Consider the following 24277-nt stretch of genomic DNA (forward strand, 5'->3'; position numbering starts at 1 on the left):
ACCACCACCACCACCACCACAACCACCACCACCACCACCACCATCATCATCATCATCATCATCATCATCACCCTTACCATCACCAACGTCACCACCACCACTCTTACCACCATCACCATCACAGTCATCATCATCATCATCATCATCATCACACTCTCCAGGCCTCTTGTACCCACACTGTAATAACTCGAACGGACGTGGCCTATAAATTATCACAAAAGAAATTATATACAAATTATACGTGAATTATTATGCACTGAGGTTGGCTTGGAAAACGGATTAACACCACTCTCTCTCTCTCTCTCTCTCTCTCTCTCATTTCTCACTTTCACTAATTTGCTCACTTTCACTCTCACATTAAATAACCTACCCAACCCTTTCCCACCCTACCCTACTCTACCCTCCTCTCCCTTCCTCTCCCCTTCTCACCCTACCACTTACCCTACCCTACCCTTCCCTTCCCTCCTCTCGTCTCCCCTGCCTATCCTACTCTACCTTTCACTTCCCTTTTCATCCCTTTCCTACCTCACACAACCCTACCGCTCCCTTCCCTTCCCTCCTCTCCCCTACCCTTCCCTCCCTACCCTCCCTTCCTCCCCTACTCTTCCCTACCTCCCCTCCCCGCCCCTCACCCATTCCTTCACCCTCTTCTACTTATTCTTCTCCCAGGGAACACTGCAGTCTTCTTCGACGGGATAATAAAAGAAGATAACAGGGAAGGGGAGAGACGGAAGGGGGTTAGACTTGGCCGTATGAAGGAAGATAATACGGAAGTTGTGAGACTGGGAGAAGTTAGGTTAATACGGAAGGAAGTCATAGGAAGGAAGTTAAAGAATGAAGGAATTTAGATTAAGGGTGAATGAAGTTAGGTTAAGACGGAAGGAAGTTAGGCTGTGGCTGAAGGAAGTTAGAGGATGAAGGAAGTTACATTATGAATGAGGTTAAGGAGGAGGGAAGTTAGGTTAAAACTGAAGGAGGTTAGACTGAAGGAAGTTAGACTGAAGGGAGTCAAATTAAGGTTGAATGAAGTTAGGTCAAGGATGAAGGAAGTTATAGTAAGGATGAAGGAAGTTAGATTTGGGATGAAGTTCGATTAAGGATGAAGGAAGTCAGGTTAAGGATGAAGGAAGTTAGCTTACGGGTAAAGGAAGTTATTTACGATGAAGGAAGTTACAGGATGAAGGAAATTAGATTACGGAAGAAGAAAGTTAGATGAAAGATAAAGGAAGTTAGATTACGGATGAAAAAAGTTAGATTAAGGATGAAGGAAGTTATAGGATGAAGGAAGTTAGATTAAAGGTGAAGGAAGTTAGAGTAAGGATGAAGGAAGTTAGATTAAGAATAAAGGAAATTAGATTAAGAATGAAGGTTTGGCTAGGTTAGGTCAGGTTAGGTTAGGTCAGGTCAGGTTAGATTAGGTCAGGTCAGGTTAGGTCAGGTTAGGTTAGGTCAGGTTAGGTTAGGTCATGTAGGGCTTGCTATTTTAGGTTAGCATAAGATTTAGGACGATTAAATAAGATACGGAACGATATCAAAAGGCACAGGACGATAAAATAAGAGAACAGAGAGACCAAGACATAGGCCAGTATACTAGTCACGTAAGGAAACTCCCTAATACCTCTTCCATAGCGATTTATTTTTGGTTATGGTCGGTTATGGTTTGTACTTATGCAGAGGATGGCGATATTGGAGGGATTTAGGCAGCACTGAAGAGAAGACAGTAAAGTGTAAAAGGCAAATAAATCGCTTAGGAAAGGGGAGTAAGAGGAGGAACAGCGGGAGTCGGTCGTGGTGCTGTTATAACTCGCTTCGTGTTTTTATGACTACTTCCTGGCAGGCTACCAATATTTCCTTGTGTGGAGGGGAGAGAGAGAGAGAGAGAGAGAGAGAGAGAGAGAATGGGAAAGGGAGATGAGGGAAGGAGGGGGACGGGGGAGGAAGGGAGAAGAGGGAGGACGAGGAAGAAGGGAGAAGAGGGGGAGGAGGGAGGAAAGAGTGGATGGAAGAGAGGCGAAGTTGGGAGACAGAGAGAGGGAGGGGGAGGGGAAGGAGGGAAAAAGATGGGAGAGGGAGATAAGGGGAGGGAGGGAGGACGGGAAGGAAGGGAGAGGAGAGCAGGGATGAGTGGATGGGGGAGAGAGGGGAAGGGAGAATTGGAAGAGGGGTAGGAAAGGGGACAGGGAAGGCTGGAATATTGTGAATGAAAAGGAAGATGATGGGATGGAAAGAGAAAGAAAGGAAGGAGGGAGAAATCGAAGAAAGAGGAAACAGAGAGAGAGAGAGAGAGAGAGAGAGAGAGGGGGGAAAGAAATAATAATGGAGAAAAGAGATTAGGGAAGAAATGGAAAGGGGAAGGATGTGGAATATAATAAAATCAAAGAGTATGGAAGAGAGGGAAGGGGGAGGGAAAGATGGGAGAAGAGAGAAGGGAAGGAGGGAGAGAAGGAAGGAAAGGAAGGAGGGAAAAATCAAAGAAAGGCCTGAGGAGAAGGAGAGAAAGGAAAAGAAGGAGAGGGAAGATGATGGAATGGAAGAGAAGACAACGAAAGGAGGGAGGGTGAGAAAGAAAAGGAGAGAAATGGAGAAAAGGGTAAAGGGAAGTGAGAGAGAGAGAGAGAGAGAGAGAGAGAGTAGTTCGGAGCAAGGGAAGTAAAGGTGAGAGAAGAGGGAAGAGAGAATTTGGGAAAGAGGGAATAAAGAGGATGGGAAAGAAGACAGGAAGATGGAAGAGAGAGAAAGGGGAAGTAGTAGAAGGGGAAGTAGAGAAAATGGAGGGAGGGAATGAGAGAAAAGGGAAAGGAAGGGAGAAGAGAATGAAGGAAGATGGGGAGGAAAACTAGAAGGGAGAAAGAGAAAAAGGAGCGATAAGAGAAAGAAGAGACAAAAATAGCCGAAGAATTTTGACAGTAGGAAAGAAAAGAAAGGAAGAGATGAGAGAGGAAAAATGACATGATGGGAGGAAAAATGATGGAGAGAGAGAGAGAGTCAAAGGAATTAAGAGGAAGGAAATGAATAAGAACAAAAAAGACCTGAGGGAGAGAGAGAGAGAGAGAGAGAGAGAGAGTCAAAGGAATTAAAATGAAAGAAATGAATGATAAGAACAAAAAAGACCTGAGAGGGAGAGAGAGAGAGAGAGAGAGAGAGAGAGAGAGAGAGAAAGAGAGAGACCACAGCAGAAGGAAAACGACGAATATTCATGGAAAGACAGGAAACAGAAAACATGAAAAATGCGAAACAATAGGATGGAAGAGAGGAGAAAGACACACAGATGATAAAGACAGGAAGAGAGAGAGAAGCAAGGACACAATATTAGTGGCACTTATAAAATCTTGTAAGTAATGTGGCGACAGGTGAATGAAGACGAAATTATTATACTGGAAATGGCCAAGGTTTATGTCGAAATTATTTTAGGATAGCCTTCCCTGAGTTAACAGAAAACGGACACTATCGTACAGACGGAGTCAATTATTATTATTATTATTATTATTATTATTATTATTTCTTATTATTATTATTATCATTATTATCTTTGTTATCCCGATCCTTATTCCATATGGTGACGATATAGGAATCGCCTCTGTCTGTCCGTCTGTCCGTCCGTGCCTCTATTTCCGTTGCGTATGGGCATTCGTCTCAATACCCCAGCCAGCCGCCTCCGCCGAGCAGCCCTAGTGGAATAGGTTACGTTTGGTTAGAATACGTTAGGTTAAAAAAAAAAAAAAAAAAAAAGTAATTTTGCCTAGGAAACACATTGATCACATTTTTGAGAAACACCTATGGTTAATTTTGAAACGACGGGGCGAGCGTCGTTTCTGGCTGAGGGTTCCTGGTTGTGAGACGAATACACATACTGAACGGAAATATGCGTCCGGGCCTGTATCTGGGAAACTAGCAGGTGGCTTGGCTTCATATCACACTGAAAGATAGAGTATGTGTGGTAGTTGATGCCCGTATATGTACAATTGCCATATTGTCTGTACTTTACCAGCTAGGACCATAGAAGGAAAAATCTGTCTTCTTTATCACATGGTGGGGATACGTCTTTGCTAAAGGCTTGTTGTTATTATTATTATTATCATTATTTTATTTATTTATTTATTTTATTTATTATATAATGCAGCGAGTAAGAAAAGACCTTTTCGTATAGAAGATACTTATTACACTGGCCTGCTACCGACACAACTAGGCTGGACCAACCACATCAAACACATCAATGACTATTTTCCCTGGCGACCACGTAGCTGGAAAAACAGCATTATTAAAAAGGAGCTCATGATCTTAGAGCTAGACAAGTGGCTGGGAAGAGCAGCTTCTGCACTTGTTTGGTCCAACATCCTGCACTAGCAAGGGCTTGTGCCATCTACTAATCATACACTTGAAACTCATGATTGATTGATTGTAATACATGTACAGTGTGCAGCAAAAGTCCTAAAACCTCTCCTGTTTTTAAGTCAGCTGGCATGAATCCACAACCTCTGACACTGATTACTTTATTTGATCATGGATTACTGTAATCAGTGTCATTTGCTTTTAAATTCACCAGATTACTTTTTGAGTCCATGGAGGAAAAAGTAGGAGGGACATAGAGACTTTTGCTGCTGATAGTACACTCAAAAGCAATAACTGATTGGCCCCTGGTGGATAAAGCCAGCACCAGTGAACAACCAATTTACTGTAAGGTGAAGTAAATTCCAAAAGGTGAGAGTGAAGATGAGTGTACAGTGAAATGCTGGGGAAGACAGTGAGATGTGATAATTATAAATGGCAAATGTAATGCATGGCTATACAGACTTGATGTTGCCATCGAATCATGAGACAGGGAACAGCCCCAAGTACACAAAGTCCAAGTCGAAACTAAACATTCATACGGTTCCATTACGGTATATATCTCATTACACATAATTGATTTCTTTTGAATAACAGTTGTTAGCAACATCTGTTAGAAGGTTAATAGATAGTTTGGTCACTTAGTTAAACTTGAAGTGTAAGCAGAGTGGTTTATGATGGGATCCAGTACTCTTATGAATATATTCTCAGTGAAGAACATACAAAAAGTACTGTAGCATTAATCTCATTGGTGGTAGATGGTGACGACCATCATCCACTCATTTGATGTAGTGCTGCCTATTTCTTCCTTAGCCTTTATCATTCTTTTTCTTTGCATGTCCTCCTCTCTTCCTATTTCTCTCATCTTTCCTGTCACTTCTTATCGCTTTTCGTTCCTTTACAGGTGGCTTTACATTGAATGACAAGCCAAATGGTTTCCTGTAAGCCAAGAAACCATTTACAACACTGGGTGGTAACCATATAACCAAAGCATACGTGTTCCCTACGTGTCAGCAAGTGGGTTGGTGGAGGGTTAGTGCCCCTCCCCGTAAAACAAATAACTCAAAGTCAAATGGCCATCCCTTACGGGATTATGGCGTCTGGCAATAGATAGATAGATAGATAGATTTATTATATGGCACCTGGTTGTTTAGTGGGTAATTAAGGCGCTCCAGTCGGATTGAGCCTGTGTATGTTTATATCCAAGGGGTGGTTGGGGTTTACTGCTCACGGAATGCCACTCAGGGATGAGTGAGGCTGGTCACTCTCATCTTAAATGTCAGGACCAACTTGCCTAGCCCCGGGTTCCTACGCTTCTTATGGGGCGACTTACGATTGGATGATGGATGGTTGGATGAATTTATTTATTTATTTTTACAGTGTTTTTAGGGACAATTAAAGCTCAGAAAGTTTTTACTGACTGATTTCTTTAATCTCTTTTTTTTCTCTTGAAGATGGTGAGAAAAAGAGGGGAAAGAAATGGAACAAGGAGAAGAGAAGAAAGTGGAATGGAAGAGAAGAGAAGGGAATGGATGTGAAAAGAAGAGAAGAGAAAGCAGAATAGAATAGATAAAACAAAGAAGAAGAGGGAAGGAATGAGAAGGAAAGAAAGAGAGGTAAAGGAGAGACGAGGAGGAGGAGGAGGAGGAGGGGGAGGAGGAGGAGAGGAAAGCAGTGGGAAGGAAAGAAAGAGATATAAAGGGAAAGAGGAAAAGAAGAGAATATTAAAAAAGGGAATGGTGATACAGAAAAGAGAAGACATAAAGAGACATAATTGTAAACAGATTAAGTCTTTCTCCTCTGTTTCATTTGCCTCTCTCAAAAAAGTACATTTCTTTTATACCTCCAGATTTTTCCGAGATTGCAAGACACCATTGCATGCTTTCATCTTGCACCAAAGAGGCCAAATTTAATCCCAACTTGCAACATTTCTATTTGTCTTCCTTGTCAAAAATTTTCAGTGCAATAAAGCTTTTGAATATTGCACTACAGGACCAGGCAAAGAAGAAGGAAGGTGGCTGGTTCATTGAAAGCCGTGATAAGAAATAGGGAAGTAAGCTTAGAAGTTACAAGTCGCTGCATAGTAGTATTGTGATCCCCACTCTAAACGTGTGTGTGTGTGTGTGTGTGTGTGTGTGTGTGTGTGAGAGAGAGAGAGAGAGAGAGAGAGAGAGAGAGAGAGAGTCACGAGTGAGAGCAGTGGAAATGAGTGGCAATGAGTGGAGTTACGTGGAGAGACAGAAAGACAGACAAGTGAGAAGTGGAGGAGCGTTGTGTTGTGGATGTGTGTGGAAATGAATGGCAATGAGTGGAGTTATGTAGAGGGGACAGACAGACAGACAAGTGAGGAAGTGGAGGAGCGTTGTGTTGTGGATGTGTATGGAAATGAATGGCAATGAGTGGAGTTACCTGGAGAGAGGGACAGACAGACAGACCTTTGAAAATCCCGCGTCTGCTACACTGTTAGGGATAGAACGAAAAGTATTAACGTGTTTAATTAAACTGATGTGTTAGCTTAGGAAGAATGAAGGAAGGCAGGAGGAAACGAGAGAGAGAGAGAGAGAGAGAGAGAGAGAGAGAGAGAGAGAATGAATGAAGGAAGAATGTTAAGGATATTGTTTAGAGTCAGGTTACCGATACAAATGAAGAAGAAGGAAGAAAGAAAGTAGAGTAAGAGGGAAGGAAGGAAGGAGAGTGGTGGAGAATGGGAAAAATTGGAGGAATAGAATGTTCAAAAATATAGGAAGGGAGGAAGGAAGGAGGATAAAAAGAAAATCAGTAATTATTAAAAAAAAAAGGAGTAGGGAGGAAGGAGGGATGGAATGGGGGAGGTGGGAAAAGGAAAGTGAAAGAGAGAACGGGAAGGCAAGAAGGAAGGAAAAGAGGATAGGAAAGTGTGTGGTGAATGTGAAGTCTCCGTGAAGAAGGAAAAAGTATGAAGGAAGGAGAAGAAGGAAGGAAGATGATTGAATTAAGAAGAGAGGAAAAAGATGAAAAACAGAGGAAGAGTAGGAGCAAAGAAGGAAGGAAGGAAGGGAAGAAGGAAGGATGAGAAGGAATATGAAGGAAAGGGAAGAAGGAAGGAGGACGACTGAATAAGGAAGAAAAAGATGAAGAACAGAGGAAGAGAAGGCGCAAAGAAGGAAGGCTGGAAGGAAGGAAGGGAAGTAGGAGGGATAAGAAGAAATATGAAGGAAAGGAAAGAAGGAAGAAGATGACTGAAGAAGGAAGAAAAAACATAATGAAGAAGAGTAGGCGTAAGGAAGGAAGGAAGAACGGAAGGAAGGAAAGAAGGATGAGAAAGAAATGGAGAAGAATTGGAAGAAAGAGGAAAGGAAGGAAGGAGGAAATGAAAAGAAAAAATAAAGATGTTGCAAGAAAGATAGAGAGGAAGGAAAGAAGGAAAAAGGGTGGAAAGAAAGACGGAAAAGGAAGGAAGGAGGGAAGAAGGAAAAAGACAAAGGAAGGACAGAAGGTGGGTTAAAAGGAAAGATAGAAGGAAGAAAGGAATGACTGAAGAAAGGAAGAAAAGAAGGAAGGAAGGAAGAGCGTCTAGGAAAACTATAAGGAAAGAAAGACCAGGAGGAAATATAACGAGAGGGAATAACAAATGGTAAGAAGGAGAGGGAAGAAAAGATGGAAAGAGGGAAGGAGGGAGTGAGTGAGGGAAGAAAGGAAGGAATGACGGAAGGAGGAAAAGAAGGAAAGATGGAAGGAGGGAAGGAAGGAAGGAAAAGGACTGAATGAAGAAAGTGAAATGGAAAAAAAGAGAAGAGAAAAAAAAAAGCCGGACGGGAAGGAAGGACGGAGGGAAGGAAAAAGGGAGGGAATAAGGAAGGCAGGAAGAGAGAACATTTAGGAAAGTGTGTAGTGAATGTTAGGTCACTGAGAAGGCTTGTCTCCTCAAGACTAGAGTCTGCCTCATTTCCTGCCTCAGACTTCCTCACCCTGTCTCATTCTGCCTTACCCTGCCTTACCCAGTTTGTTCCGTGCCTCTCTTACCTCAGTTAGCGTTGCCTTGCTTTTCTTGCCTCCTTCCTACCTCCCTCCTGCCTCATATGCCTCACCCTGGCTCACCCTGCCTTCCTCATACTTCACCTTGCCTCTCCCTGTCTCACCCTGAATCCCTCATACGTCACCCTGCCTCACCCTGCTTCACCCTCATGTCTGGCTCTCTTTGTCCTGCCTCCTCCCTTTCTTGTTCACCCTGCCATGTCCCTCGCCTCTCTTTGGCCTTGTTTCATCCTCTCTCTCTCTCTCTCTCTCTCTCTCTCTCTCTCTCTCTCTCTCTCTGTTTCACCTTAACATTCTCTCGTGTGATATGCTTCCGGAATCTTTCTATTAGTAACATAGGACACTGAGGCGTAATACTCAGGTGCGGATTAAGTCGCTATGGAAGGGGAGTTAAGGCAATCACCAAAGCCACTTAGCATACCAACCAGTTTGATTATTATGTGTGTGTGTGTGTGTGTGTGTGTGTGTGTGTGTGTGTGTGTGTGTGTGTGTGTGTGTGTGTGTGTGTATCCTCCATATATCCCACCACTACCAATAATCCCATATTTTGTTTGTTTGTTTTTGTTTCTTGTTTTTCAACATTAGGGACAAACGGCTGAATGAAATTACATGAAACTTTCAAGATATGTAGGCACTGGTCTCAAACGAAAGTGATTAATTTTTGGAGGCAGTCGAGTCACCCTGGAAGGTCAAAATCAAGGTCACGGATTTTCAGAGAGCTATAACTTGAAACCGGTTGAATATACAGTAGACATATTTACTGTTATCAACATGCAGGACCTCCTATATAGGTTTTCATTTGGCACCAAGACCTTTTGCTTTGAGTGACCTTGAAAGGTCAAACTCAAGGTCACGGATATTCAGGGGGGCGTAACTCAAAACTGGCTGAAGGTAGAGATCATTACTCTTATCAAAATATAGGAAGTCCCATATGGGTTTTTAATTGGTGCCATGGTCTCTGACCTTTAGTGACCTTGAAAGGTTAAACTCAAGGTCACGGATATTCTGGGGGCTATAACTCGCAACTGGTTGAAGATAGAGATATTTACTAGTATCAGATATAGCAAAGCTCATATGGGCTTTCATTTGGCACCATGACCTTTGACCTTGAGTGGTGGGGCGAGGTTTGTTGTGCCTGGCACCACTTGTCTCTACAATTACGCTGTGTGGAATTGCCTGTATTTATTCTCAGTCTCTGAGACTCCCTAACTATGCTTCCTGCACTAAGGCCTGTATTCTTGTCGGGTAAGGAAGCTCCCTAACACCTTCTCACAAGCGATTTAGTTTGCTTATTACGCCTTACTGTCCAAGGCTGTGCTTTATATAAATCCTTCCAATGTCGCCATACCCCGCATAAATAACGTACAGAAGGATATTAACCAGCCATATCCAAAAATAAACAGCTAAGGAAGATGTGCTAGGGAGCCTCCTTACTCACCTCACTCTATGATTCGTATACTTGAACCCGAAATTGAAAAGTGGAAGGCAGACCCAAAATTTTTAATAATTTTTGCAGCACTTGACAATGATGGAACGTAGTTGGCCTTCCTGAATGGCTGCTGACTGCGTTCTGTGATATGGGATGCAGGCTAACTATACGTAATAACCACAGGCGATCCGTAAATAACCTTAAATAATTAGGGGTTTGCATTCCACTGTATGATTTAAGGTTTGAGCAGACGACCTTAAAAACACAGTCATCCAGTAAAACCATGAATAACAGTGAAAATCCTGCTCCCTTGTCCTTCACGCCACACCACACTTCACCTCATGCACTTCACTCACACACACTTCACTCTGCCCTAACTCACACTAGAACACACTTCACTCATCTCTATTTTCAACATCCAATCCTTCAATACAGCAAAAATACAACTCACAAGCAATACATTCCTCTCTCTCTCTCTGATCCAGCCCCTCACACCACTAACACACTCACCTCATCTCACTCACCTCACTCATGTCACTCGCCTCACTCGCCTCACCTCATCTCTGTCATCTCACTTTTACAACAGGCAGTCCCTCAGTACATCAGCGAAAGGTCTCTGGGAGCGGTCGGTTGAAGTGGCCGGATTTTTGTAGTCCATCGGGTCAAAATCTAGCTTAACCAAGGGCCACAAGGACAGATAGATAGATAGGTAGGTAGATAGGCAGGTAGGTAGGTAGATAGGTAGGTAGGTAGATAATTAGATAGATTGATAGACAGGTAGGTAGCTAAGCAGGTAGTAGGTAGGTAGCTACATATAGATAGATTGATAGACAGGTAGGTAGCTAAGTAGGTAGGTAGGTAGGTAGAAATATAGATAGGCAGTAAAGAGTTAGTCCACGTTGCCTTACAAATTTGCAGTAGACGAGGTGCCAAAAGTGCTACTGTGTTATGCTGTGTTGTGCTGTGTTACGGTACATTGCGTGTGCTGTTACGTTGCGTTGTGTCGTGTATTGTGCTGCTGTGTTATGTCGTGTTATGTATTGTGCTTTTGTGTTGCGCTGTGTTTTTATTGTGCTGTGCTGTGCTGTGGTGGGCAGGGTCGGGGATAACTTATAAACTTGTTTAATAAATGTCACCGCTCTCTAACACACACCATACCTCACCCAACCTGCCCGTGGTGGGAACTGACGTGTGGTTGTGTGGAGAATGATATAGCAAGCCAGATAGAGGGTTCATAGATAGATAGATAGATAGATAGATAGATAGATTATTGGAAGGTATATGTATAGATAGATAAATGAAATGACGTGGTTGTGTGGTGAATGATATAGGAAGCCAGATATAGGATACAGAGTTAGATAGATGGATAGATAGATATAGAAATTGATAGATGTATATATAGATAGATAAGTGAACTGACGTGTGACTGTGTGGTGAACGATATAGGAAGCCAAATAAAAGGTACACTGCCTCACCCGCCATGCAATAGGCTATACATATTTTGATAGATAGGTAGATACATCGATAGATATATAGGTAGATAGGTGGGTAGATAGCTTGATGGATGGATTGGATAGATAGATAGATAGATAGGTAGGTAGACAGACAGACTGATGAATGGATGGATAGACAGATAGATAGATAGATAGATAGACTGATGAATGGATGGATAGACAGATAGATAGGTAGACAGACTGATGAATGGATTGATAGACAGATAGATAGATAGACAGACTGATGAATGGATGGATAGACAAATAGATAGATAGACAGACTGATGAATGGATGGATAGACAGATAGATAGACAGACAGACTGATGAATAGATTGATAGATAGGCAGACAGGTATAGAGGGTGTCAGGTAACAACAACACCTTCTTGGGCTACATCATCAGGTCATAATATTTACCCTCAAAAATTATCTTAACACCGGGTCAAATTTCCATTGGTGAGGGAGATGTACAGCTGGCAGCACATCCACCTGGTACAGCATCAGTGTGTAGCAGAGGTGTAGCCTTTGTTACACTTGACAACCCTGACATAATGACATGTTTGTTGGTGGCGCTGACATGAACGACGTGAGGTGTTAAATATTAGCTGACATGACCAGGTGACCGTGATGCAGGAATGTCTTAAATTGTAGCTAGACCTCCACTTCACACACACACACACACACACACACACACACACACACACACACACACACACACACACACTTTCATAATATGTAAGAATGACAGCAAATTAATTATTCATTCGCCTGAAAGATGGCGCTTGGTGATGATTTGCAGGTGGAGAGGAAGGGGGGGGGGTCACGGGGGGGGCTTGGGTGAGGGGAGGATGGGGACACCAAGGAGTCAACAAGCAATAAATTTGAATGGAGTACTGTCCATTACCCTTTCTTTTATACCAAAATAATAGACGGAGTTAAATTCGTGAAATAATCAAGAGAAAATAGTTGTTAAATATATGTAGCCTAAGCGGAATAACTGATGGGGAGGGAAGAGATGGGAGGGGGAGACCGAGGATGGGATGGAGTACAGAGGTATACTCGTATGAGAGAGGAGGGTGTAATTTGGGGGGAGGGCAAAGAAATGGCAGGGGACAGGGCGACTTGGAGGCAATTTGTTTGTGGCCACCCCTTTACGGGATTAAGGCTTCTGACTGTAGATAGATAGATATAAAATAAATGGCTGCTTGGTAGTTACTTGGTACTCTGAGGACAGCAAAGGGGAAGTAAGGGAACTAGTGTAATGTAATAAGGGCATTGACGACTTACTCTATCTGTTGACCTTTATACCCCACGTGACCTAGGCCCGTATTCTCGTGGGGTAAGGAGGCTCCCTAGCACCTCCTCCTTAGCGATTTATTTTTGAATATGACTGGTTAGCATCCTGTTGTACGTTATTTATGCAGAGTATGGCGATGTTTGAAGGATGAATATAACGTAGATTAGGACAGTAAAGTGTAAGAAGCAAACTAAATCGCTAAGTAAAAGGTGTTAGGGAGCTTCCTTACCCGACGAGAATACGGGCCTTAGTGCAGAGAGAATACTGGTAATAAATACAGGCAATTCCACACAGAGTAATTGTAGAGAAAACTGAGGTTGAGAATAAAATTGATTCCACACTAAGCCAATTATATGCAGGTAATCTGGCCAGGTAGGCTGCTGAATCGCAAATATGGGATTATTAATAGTAGTGGGATTTATGGAGGAGGAGGAGGAGGAAGGGGGAGGAGGAGGAGGAGGAACATAAGAACATAAGAAGAGAGGATAACTGCAGTAGGCCGGTTGGCCCATGCTAGGCAGCTCCTAGAAGAGTAACTGAACTACTAGAATGAGATAAGGATAGCAAAGAAGAAGGCTCTCCCCCGCCCTCCAAACCCTCCAGCTGAAGCCGGCAGGAAAAAGTCAGAAAGAACACCACGCAGTATAGAAAAACTGGCGTGGACATTTTACAGGAAAGTGTGAAAGGAGAATAGAGACTATCACAGTGTAACCTGAAAAGGAAAAATTATAAATTAGTATTGGTTATAAGATTTTCTTTTTTCTATATCCACCCTTTATTAGTCATTTGCTTATCTAGCCTATGCTTGAAACTCTCAGTGGAAGAGGCAGCAACTACTTTACTAGGTAGCTTATTCCATTCGTCTACTACTCTATTACCAAACCAGTTTCTACCTATTTCCTTACTGAAACGGAATTTTTCTAGTTTGAAACCATTATTTCTAGTTCTATCCTGTATGCTCACTTTAAGTACCTTGCTGATATCTCCCTTATTTATACCCTTCATCCACTTAAACACCTCAATTAAGTCTCCCCTTACTCTACGCCTCTCTAGCGAATGCAGACAGTCTTTTCAGTCTGTCTTCATATGACAGGTTCCGGACGTCATGTATCATTTTTGTCATTCTTCTCTGTACATTTTCTAACGAATTAATATCCATTCTATAGTAAGGACACCAAAATTGTACTGCGTAGTCTAAATGTGGCCTTATTAATGCTAGATAAAGTTTCAGTATTACTTTAGATGATCTATTGCTCACGCTTCTCGAAATAAATCCTAGGACCCTATTTGCTTTATTTCTCGCATTAATACACTGTTGCCTTGGTTTAAGGTCGTTACTAATCACAACTCCTAGATCTCTCTCGCATTCCGATTTGCTAATTTCTTTGTTATCTAAGCTGTATTTAGTATCTCCAATGGTCTTGCCTACGTTAAGTACTTTACATTTTTCAACGTTAAATTCCATTTGCCAAGTTTTAGACCATTTGGACAATGTATAGAGGTCTTTTTGTAAGTAATGGCAATCGTCAGTCGAGTTAATGATACGCCCTATTTTTGTATCGTCGGCAAATTTGCTGATTCTGCTATTGACTCCTAAGTCTAGATCATTTATATATATGATAAATAATAAGGGACCGAGTACTGAACCCTGTGGTACACCGCTAGTTACTAATCCCCAGTCTGATTTAGTTCCATTTATTAATACTCTCTGGTTTCGTCCTTTCAGCCAGGATTCTATCCATTTTAAGATATCGCCGTCTATACCGTGTGCTCGGACCTTTCTAACTAACCTTTCGTATGGGACCCTATCAAAAGCTTTACTAAAGTCCAGAGAAATAACATCGTAAGCTTTATCGCTATCTACTGCCTCATAGACCTCCGAGTAGAATGAGGAGGGGGGGAGGGGAGAAGTAGAGGAGGAGGAGGAGGAGGCAAACAGAAAACAGTTTATGAAGGTGGCATTCGTGCAGTGGGTATCTGAGTTGTGTGGTTGGGAGGAGGAGGAGGAGGAAGAGGAAGAGGAGGAAAAGAAGAGGAAGACGTGGCAGAGGAAGAGAACTGAACACAGCTGACAGACGGTTTTACTCAGCTGACAGACAACCCCCCGTCGTCGCAGTCAAGGTGTTTAATGAGGTTACATAGAGGCTGTGGTAATTGCCGTGGTCTGGTGATAAGGGCGGGGGTAGGAATAGGACTTTAAAATTACTGCAAATTGTTGGTGGTAAAGTCTCTCTCTCTCTCTCTCTCTCTCTCTCTCTCTCTCTCTCTCTCTCTCTCTCTCTCTCTCCTGATGCTTTCCAGCATGCACATCAACACAAAAACTGCAATATATATATTTTCCGTTGCAGGCTGTGTTGCAATGTTGTATTAATTATTTTTTCACTCTGATAAGGATTTTGTTGTAGGCTGTTCAGTAAGGAGGGTTATGGATTTATTTTTCCTCCTTTACTTATTTATTTATGTATTTATTGTATTGATATGTTCATATTTCCTTTATTTATTAATCTTATTTGTTTTCTTATCTAGCAATTTTTCCCATTCTTTTATTTTTTATTTACTTATTTTTATCGTACTTCTGTATTTTCATTTATTTCATATTTTATTTATTTTACTCATTTTTATTAATTTTGTTTTCGTGTTGCATTTATTTATTTTTATTTGCTTTATTCGTCCATTTTTTAAACATTTGTTCGTCTTATTTATTCATCATCATCATCTAATCCTATGTTGCCCAATGAGAAGCGTAGGAGCCCAGGGCTAGGCAAGTTGGTCCTGACATTTAACCTCTTTGCGCCCAGTGTCCTCAGTATGGGACGGAACTGGGCGTTTTCAAAATTTAATAAAGAAGGGAACCACCTTTGAGTTTCACGACTATGAGCCGACAGGCGGAGGGCGGTACACCTAGCACCCTTTCAGCAAAATCCGTCACACAGGAAGTCTGGGAACTAAGGGGTTAAGATGAGAGTGACCTGCCTCATTCATCCCTGAGTGGCATTACGTGTGCAATAAACCCCAACCATCCCTTGGATATAAACCTACACAGACTCAATCAGATTGGAGCGCCCTACTTACCCACTAAACCACCAGGTGCCAAAATTTGGTTGTATGGTCACCACCCAGCGTAGTAAATAGTTTCCTGGTGTACAGGAAACCATTTGGCTTGTCATTTAGTGCAGAGTCACCCATAGACAGAAGGAAGAGGAAAGAATGAAAGAAAGACAGAAGAGGAAGGAAGGAATGAGGGAGAGAAGAGAGAAAAAGACAGACATCCAAGAGCAGCATTACATCGAGTGAGTGGATGGTAAGAATAGATCAGATTATTGTGGTAGGAATGTGATAGGAATAGATCAGATTACTGTGGTAGGAAGAGATCAGATTACTGTGGTAGGAATGTGGTAGGAATAGATCAGATTATTGTGGTAGGAATGTGGTAGGAATAGATCAGATTATTGTGGTAGGAATATGGTAGGAAGTGATCAGATTAATGGTAGGAATGTGGTAGGAATAGATCAGTTTATTGTGGTAGGAATGTGGTAGGAAGTGATCAGATTAGTGGTAGGAATAGATCAGTTTATTGTGGTAGGAGTGAGGTAGGAATAGATCAGATTTTTGTGGTAGGAATATGGAGAGAACTGTGATTATTTTTTAATGTTTCCGACTCTGGACATAGGTTTCACAGCCCGTTCCCTGAGGTCCGCAGTCCCTCTACGTACTGTACACCTCCACATGTCACCACTTCAACACTAACACCCACCGTCCATACTGAATACATGCTAGGGCTGTCTCATATAGGACTGGTGTACTGGTATTAGCAGGGGTAGTAGTTCCGGCTGTGGTATGAATATGAGAGAAGTGTGGTAGGAATATGAGAGAAACTGTGGTAGAAATGTGGTAGGGTCTTCTTGTAAATCAGTGAAGCCTGGTCTAACGAAATTCAAATCCGTTAAACTATTCTCTGTCCCAGCCGGGATTCGAACCTGCGTCCATTGAGACAGCAGACCTCCTCTCTACTGACTCGGCCATCTCCTTCTTTGGAAGGAACGGGTTGGCCTTGAATCTGGTCTAGGGTGATTTTGGGAAAGTCGCAACACGTAGAACTAGATTGTGGTAGGAACGCGATGTAAATGTGGTACGACTGTGATGGGACTGGTGTGGCGGGAATGTGGTAGGACTTAGATGTGGCTAGAATTTGGTAGGACTTTGGTGTGGCTGGAAAGTGGTAGGAATGTTGATAGGACTTTGATGTGACAGGCATGTGGTAGGACTTTGATGTGGTAGGAATGTGGTCCGACTTAGGTGTGGTGGGAATGTGGTAGGACTTTCTTGTAATAGGATTGTGGTGGGTCACTGGTGTGGCAGGAATGTGGTAAACCTAAATTATGGTGGAAATGAGACATAAATGTCGTAAGAATTAAATCTTTGATGTCGCAGGAGTGTGGTAGGACTTGGGTGTGTCAGGAATGCGGTAGGACCTTTATGCAGAAGGAATATGGTGTAGCAGGAATGTGGCAAAAATGTGGGAGGAATATTGTAGGACTTTGATGTGACAGGAATGTGGTAGGACTTTGATGTGATAGGAATGTGGTAGAATATTGATGTAGCAGAAGTGTGGTAGGAATGTGGTAGGACTGATCTAGCAGAAATGTCGTAGGAATGTGGTAGGACTGATCTAGCTGAAATGTCGTAGGAATGTGGTAGGACTGATCTAGCAGAAATGCGGTAGGAATGTGGTAGGACTTTGGTGTGGCACGATGGTCGGAATGTGGTGTTGCAACAGTGTGCTAAGAATGTGCTAGGACTCCAATGTGGTACGAATGTGGTAGAACTGGTGTGGTAGGAATGTGGTAGGAATGTGGGCCAACTCTCCGTATTTAACTCCTGTCTCTCTAACATACCAAAGTTGGCTGCAGTGTTGGTCTAGCCTGAGAAGAGAGTAGCCCAGAGTAGTCCCTTGTAGCCTAGTAGTCCCCTGTAGTGTTGTGTAGCCTAGTAGTCCCCTGTAGTGTTGTGTAGCCTAGAGTAGTCCCCTGTAGTGTTGTGTAGCCTAGAGTAGTCCCCTGTAGTGTTGTGTAGCCTAGAGTAGTCCCCTGTAGTGTTGTGTAGCCTAGAGTAGTCCCCTGTAGTGTTGTGTAGCCTAGAGTAGTCCCCTGTAGTGTTGTGTAGCCTAGAGTAGTCCCCTGTAGTGTTGTGTAGCCTAGAGTAGTCCCCTGTAGTGTTGTGTAGCCTAGAGTAGTCCCCTGTAGTGTTGTGTAGCCTAGAGTAGTCCCCTGTAGTGTTGTGTAGCCTAGAGTAGTCCCCTGTAGTGTTGCGTAGCCTAGAGTAGTCCCCTGTAGTGTTATGTAGCCTAGAGTAGTCCCCCGTAGTGTTGTGTAGCCTAGAGTAGTCCCCTGTAGTGTTGTGTAGCCTAGAGTAGTCATCTGTAGTGTTGTGTAGCCTAGTGTAGCCTGCTGGGGCGTGTTCTAGTATTATAATAAGGAGTACTATACCCATCCTCTCCAGTATACACAAACTGAGCAATATTCCCTAAATTTCTGTTCTCACTGTTTTCAATTTAATGTTCAGTATTATCAGTCCTTCCATCAGTATTCATAGTAACACACTCCCTCTTGCAGTCCTTTTGTAGTCACTGTACTCTCATAGAAGGTGGAAGTGTTGCATTGGCTGCGTTTGTGTGTGGTACAGTGGGAAATACGGCTGAGATGTTGATGATGGCTATGTTGATGATGATGATGATGACGATGCTAACTATATCAAAGCCAATATTAATGATGATGATATGAGGATGAGGATGCTGCTGCTGCTGATGATGATGATGAAGACGATGATGATGATGATGATAACGATGATGAAGACGATGATGATGATGATGATAACGATGATGAAGACGATGATGATGATGATGATAATGAGGACTATATATCATGAAATACACTGACAAAGTTTTAGCAAGTAAGTAGAAATTCCAAGAACACCAATAGCTCCAAGCCTTCACGCGATCAAAGATATTTATTAGCAAAAAGAGAATTATTTTTCACCCGGGCGCCAGCAGACCGGAAGCCCTTCTCTTTGACAGGTGAGAAGCAGCTTACTCTTACATCCTATTACGTACGCTCTCTCTCTCTCTCTCTCTCTCTCTCTCTCTCTCTCATACCTGTAATATGATTATTGACCGATGACTTTGCTGAATAACGTCATTTAGCGATTTATTTTTATTTGTTCGGGTGTCGGAGAGAGAGAGAGAGAGAGAGAGAGAGAATCTACGCCCACTTAAAAGTATACCATCAGAAAAAAAGCAAAAATAATCATACTAAAAGACTGTTTCTAATCTCTTCACTTTTTCGTTCTCAGAGTTTTTCGCTCCAACTCATAAACACCTTTTTTTTTACTTCATTTTTCCTTCTTCCAGACGATTTTGTTCAGCTTGGGAAGGGCCTCTCGTACTGAAGGGGTTTATTAAAGCTATATTTAATCTCTCCGTCTTGAAAGCTTGCCCTAAGATGAAGGAAATCGTCTGGAGATGGCTAGAAGAACATGATGATAACTTCGGCTTTCTTGAGTAGGTTAATTCGTCAACCGTCTGGCAATACACGCTATCTATCCGTCTATCTGTCTGTCTTTCTGTCCATCTGTCGACCCATCCATCTATCCATCCATCCGTTTATCCATCTATCTTACTACTTACCTACCTACCTTCCTGTCTACCTGTCCATCTATCTGTCTGTTTACCTGTCTGTCTCTTCAACCATCCATCCACCCAGACGTTTTACTACCGTATAGACATAAAACTTGCTTGTCGCCATGTCCTCTGCCATTTGGCTGCCTCCTTCCAGCTCACAACCCCCTCTCATATATTTCCTCACTCATGGCTCATCGTCGGTCTCCCTCTTCACGTTCCCCCTTCCACCTCAGTTGCATACACTCTTCTTGTCAGTCTTTAACTCTCGAGACTGAGTCTGTAAATATTTTATCTTCAGCACTTCCAGGTTTGACCCAAATCGAATAAAAACTGCTTGAATCATAGAATGATATCTTTGACCTTGACCTATAACCATGACGCTGAACTAACTGTTATCAAAACTGAACCACCTTATCCTAACCATACCCTGAATCTTACCACCAAGTTTTGATGGAAATCGGATCAGAACTAGTCAAGTTGACCATGTCGTGTGCCAGTGACCTTTAACCAACTGTTGTAAATAAGAAAATAGATAAAAATAAACAATCATGAACCCTTCCACTAAATCTGGTGAAAATTGAGTAATAACTTTGTGTTATGGTCACATAAACAGACAGGCGGACAAAACTACACACACACACACACACACACACATTGTACAAAACATTACACCCTGGCATTATCATGGGTATGGAAGTAAAAAATAAGTTAATAAGAAACCAAGCATGAAAACGCGACTAACAATAAGGGTAGCTTGAGCTGGTCAATAAATAATAAGCGTCATGGAACAGAAATGGTAGGCCACCAGACTAAGCCACACGCCCTCACTATTCTCGCCTCCGAAAGACCCGCCCACCTCTGCTCTGATTGGCTGTCGGTTTGTTGTCACGGAGACATTTAATTCCTTGGTACTTTTAATATTATTCCTCTTTAACTTCCAGGCCATTTAAATTCTTCCCTCGCTGAAGTTAAAAAGACACTGCAGCTGATTTCGTGAATGAACTTCATTTTGTAGCAAACGCTGAGCTTTGTAAGGCGGCTGAGGGTGGTAGTTTCAATGTATTCTTTGATGGAATGTCTTCACTTGTTTTACACTTTTATCTTTTTCCTAATGCTTTCTCGTGTTGTCTGGCAGTCAGGCAAAGATATATGTGTTTTTAATCTTGTTAAATCAACTTCAGTACTGTAGTCGTTTGACTGTGATTGAGATGTGGAATAATGTTATTTTAGGGAGGCTGTGATGTCAGGGGAACAGCTTACTTCTCAGTCAAGACCCCACGGGCCCGCACTCCGTAGTTTCGAATTCAGTCACCTCTTAGGCCGTGTAGGGGGTGGTTGCAGCGTGCATGTGGATTATTTTCCCGCGTCTAAGTGCTTATCTGGCTAGAAATACGAGGATGGTGATGTTTGGAGGTAGGTATGATTACGTAATATTGATGCAGAAGTGATATTTTAGAAAGTTATGGAATTTTGCCCCATTCTTTATTGACGTAAACTAAGCTTGCAGGAAAGTCAAGATGTTTAGGTGTGCTGAATATTGATCTACCGGGTATATGTTCTTTAGCGTATATCTGAGTTAACGATGCAATTGATAGCTTGTCAGTGTTATTAATCCTTTCAGTTCAATGACGTACCGTGTACTTTTGCATCTTAATATTACTTTCAGATTATTCAGTTTAGGGACGAGTTATGGACTTGGAAGGGTTTAAGAAGGTTTTTACCCTCCCCCCGTTAAAAAAAAGAAAAGAAATCAGCTGAATGAAATCGTCTGTAGAGAGCAAGAGTAAAGTGGAAAATACGTTCTCGGGCTGAAGGGGAGAAACAAACTTGGTGGGGGAGGATGTGAGACGCTAGGAACAGCCCTTGCTTGTTTCTGCCACCCCCCTCTCCCTCGTCTCTCCCTTCCCTCCCACCCTCTACCATTCCTCATTCACCTTCCTTCTCTCCTTCCCTCCCCCTTCTCGTCTCGTCACCCTCCTTCTCTCCCCACCCTCCTTCGCTCACCTACACTTCCTCCCCCTCCCTCCGTTACCCTCCTTATCTCTCCCTCTCTCCCCTCATCACGCTTTCTCCCTGTTTCCCTCACCCACCCTTGCTCTCCCTTCCTCCGTCACCTTCCTTCTCTTCCTCCCTCCCTCCCTCCCCCCAGCACTCTCTTCTCCCTGCTTCCCTCATCCACCCCTGGGTCACCCTCGTTCTCTCCCTCCGTCTATCTCCTCCCTCGTTCCCTCACCCACCCTTCCTCTCCCTCCCTCGGTCACCCTCCTTCTCTCCTTTCGTCTCCCTCATTCCTTTGTCCTTTTCACACCCACCCTCCCTCACCCTCATCACCTCTCGCCCTTCGTTTCATTTTCGTCCTTTTTTTTCTTCACAGGATGGTTAGTGAGAAGAGAAGAGGGTTGGTCAAGAGGAGACTGGGAGGAAAAGAAAGTGTTGGAGTGCAGGTGTATAGTGTTGGTATTTCATTGCTGTTGTTTTTTATTGTTTGCTCGTTTCTCCTTCCCCCCTCCCTCTCTACCTCGTCTCAACTCTCCCTCCCTCCCTTACCTTTTGTCTCTCCCTCCATTTCTCTCCTCCCTCTTTGACTTTCCTTCGGCTCTTTTCTTGATCCTTTTCCTCTCTCTCTCTCTCTCTCTCTCTCTCTCTCTCTCTCTCTCTCTCTCTCTCTCTCGTTAATTACTTCTGGCCCTCCCTCCCTCCCTACACACAGTCGCAATCACCACCACCGCCATTTCATTATCATCATCATCATCATCACCTTGAGTAACTGATCACCTTTATTAAACTCAGGTAAAATAATGTTAAGAAAGTACCAACAGAAATAAACAAATTCCATTATTTTCACCCCCCATTAACCCCCCACTCCCAGTCAAAATTATCCCAACCCCCAAAATCTGCAGTTTATCAAATTTGGGGGGGGGGGATTTTAATTATTTTGAAAAAAGTGAAAAATCGCCAGAAATAATATCCTTTAGAAACAGTGTGTGAAATTTTGAAGTATATTCCACTTTTTTTTTTCAAGGAAGAAGGAACCAAAGGCCTGCTGTGTCCAGTAATATTTTTATAACTTTTCTATAATATATGAATACAGTGCTTCTTAAAAATATGTCTTGGGGAAAATATAAAGAAAAACAACAGTGTTCATCTTGGCCCCTGTTCTCGTCGGCTAAGGAAGTCCCCTAACATCTCCTCCTCAGCGATTTATTTTTGGATATGGCTGGTTAATATCCTGTTGTACGTTATTTAAGCAGAGTTGGCGATATTGGAAGGCTTTTTGTAACACATAAGATTAGTGTAATGTAATAAGCAAAATAAATCGCTAAGGAAAAGGTGTTAGGGAGCTTCCTTAACCAACGTGGTTAAGATTTTCTTTTGTTTTTTGTCATTGTACAAGATCATGTGGAGAGGACACTTAGGCCCCGTCCACACGAGCGGGCAATGCCCGCGGGCACAAGCGAGCAGTTTGCCTGTTGACGGGCTCACCGCTTGGGCCCGCGGGCACAAGCGGTGAGCCCGTCAACCGGCAAACTGCTCGCTTGTGCCCGCGGGCATTGCCCGCTCGTGTGGACAGGGCTTTAGAGACTGACTAGGAGAGTGTGTGTGAATGAGGTGAAGGGGGGAGGGGGAGACCGAAGATGAGATGGAGGGGTGAGGTAGAGAAGTTTGAGAGGAGGGAGAGGGGTACACTGAGCATGAGATGGAAGGGTGGGGTGGAGAAGTTTGAGAGGAGGGGGAAGGGGAGACTGGGCATGAGATGGAAGGGTGGGGTGGAGAAGTATACGTGAGAGAAGGGGGAGCGGGAGACCGAGGATGAGATGAAGGGATGGGGTAAAATGGTAGCCTATGCTGTATGTGAGAATGGGGTGTGAGCTGGGGAAAAGGCAGTGTGATGGCAGTGGACAGGGTGACATGGAGGCGATGGGTTTGTGGCCACCCCTTACTGTATTTGGGTGTCTGACGATAGATAGATAGAAATATAGATAGATGGACAGATAGATAGATAGATAGATAATAGATAGATAGATAGGTAGGTAGGTAGATAGACCCGAATGCACTCAACATCAAATCTACCCACAGTGTCTCCTAAGTACCGGTATATTTATTATGCTCAAGGAAGTGCTCAGCGTCTTGGGTTTTCTTGTGCTTATTTTAATGTCTTTCTGCATCACCTGTCAGCCTTTGTTTCTTCTTTTCTTCTTCTTTCCCCCTTCCTCCCTTTATTACTTCTCTTTCTCTTCCCATATATTTTTCTCCGACTCTCTCTCTCTCTCTCTCTCTCTCTCTCTCTCTCTCTCTCTCTCTCTCTCTCTCTCTCTCTCTCTCTCTCTCTCTCTCTCTCTCTCCTTTTCTTCCTGTGTTTTCTTCTATTCCTTCTATCCTTCTCTCTTTCCTCCAGCCTTCTTATCTTAATCTTATTTTCATCTCATAAATCAGATATCATAGTCTTAGTCTTATCTCTAATAGTCTTGAAGGAAACATTAAGTCTATTGATTTGTGCTTTCCTTTGTACGCCTTTGTATTCCTCCTCTTCCCATCTTCTTCGTCCTCTCTCTCTTTCTCCTCCTCAGCCACTCCCTCTGCGCTGTCATCCTTCTCCTCTCTTTCTCCTTCTCATCTTTTCCTCTTCCTCACCTCTTCCTTCCTGTTCCTTCCCCTCTTCATCCCCTTCCTCTGCCTCCTCTTTTTCTCCACTTCCTCTTCCTTCTCTTTCATTTCCCCCCTCTTCTGCCTCCCCTTTCTCTCCTTTTCATCTTCCTTCTCTTTCAGTTCCACTTCCTCTTCCTTTTCCTCTTTAATTTCCTCCCTCTTCCGCCTCCTCTTTCTCTCCCATTCACCTTCCTTCTCCTGCACTCCACATCCTCTACCTTCTCTTCATTTCCACTCCCCTATTCTCTTTCTCTCCACTTCCTTTTCCCCATCCTCTACTTCTTCTTCCTCCATCCCATCCTCTCCTCCTTTCTCTTCCTCCCTCTTCCTCTTTCTCCTCCCCATCCTCTCCCCATTCCCCTTCCTCTTCCTCCTTTCCATCCTCTTCCTTCCTCC

This window comes from Coenobita brevimanus, chromosome 116, assembly GCF_032717465.1.
Source record: "Coenobita brevimanus isolate Jiangsu-jjx chromosome 116, ASM3271746v2, whole genome shotgun sequence".
Classification (NCBI taxonomy): Eukaryota; Metazoa; Arthropoda; class Malacostraca; order Decapoda; family Coenobitidae; genus Coenobita; species Coenobita brevimanus.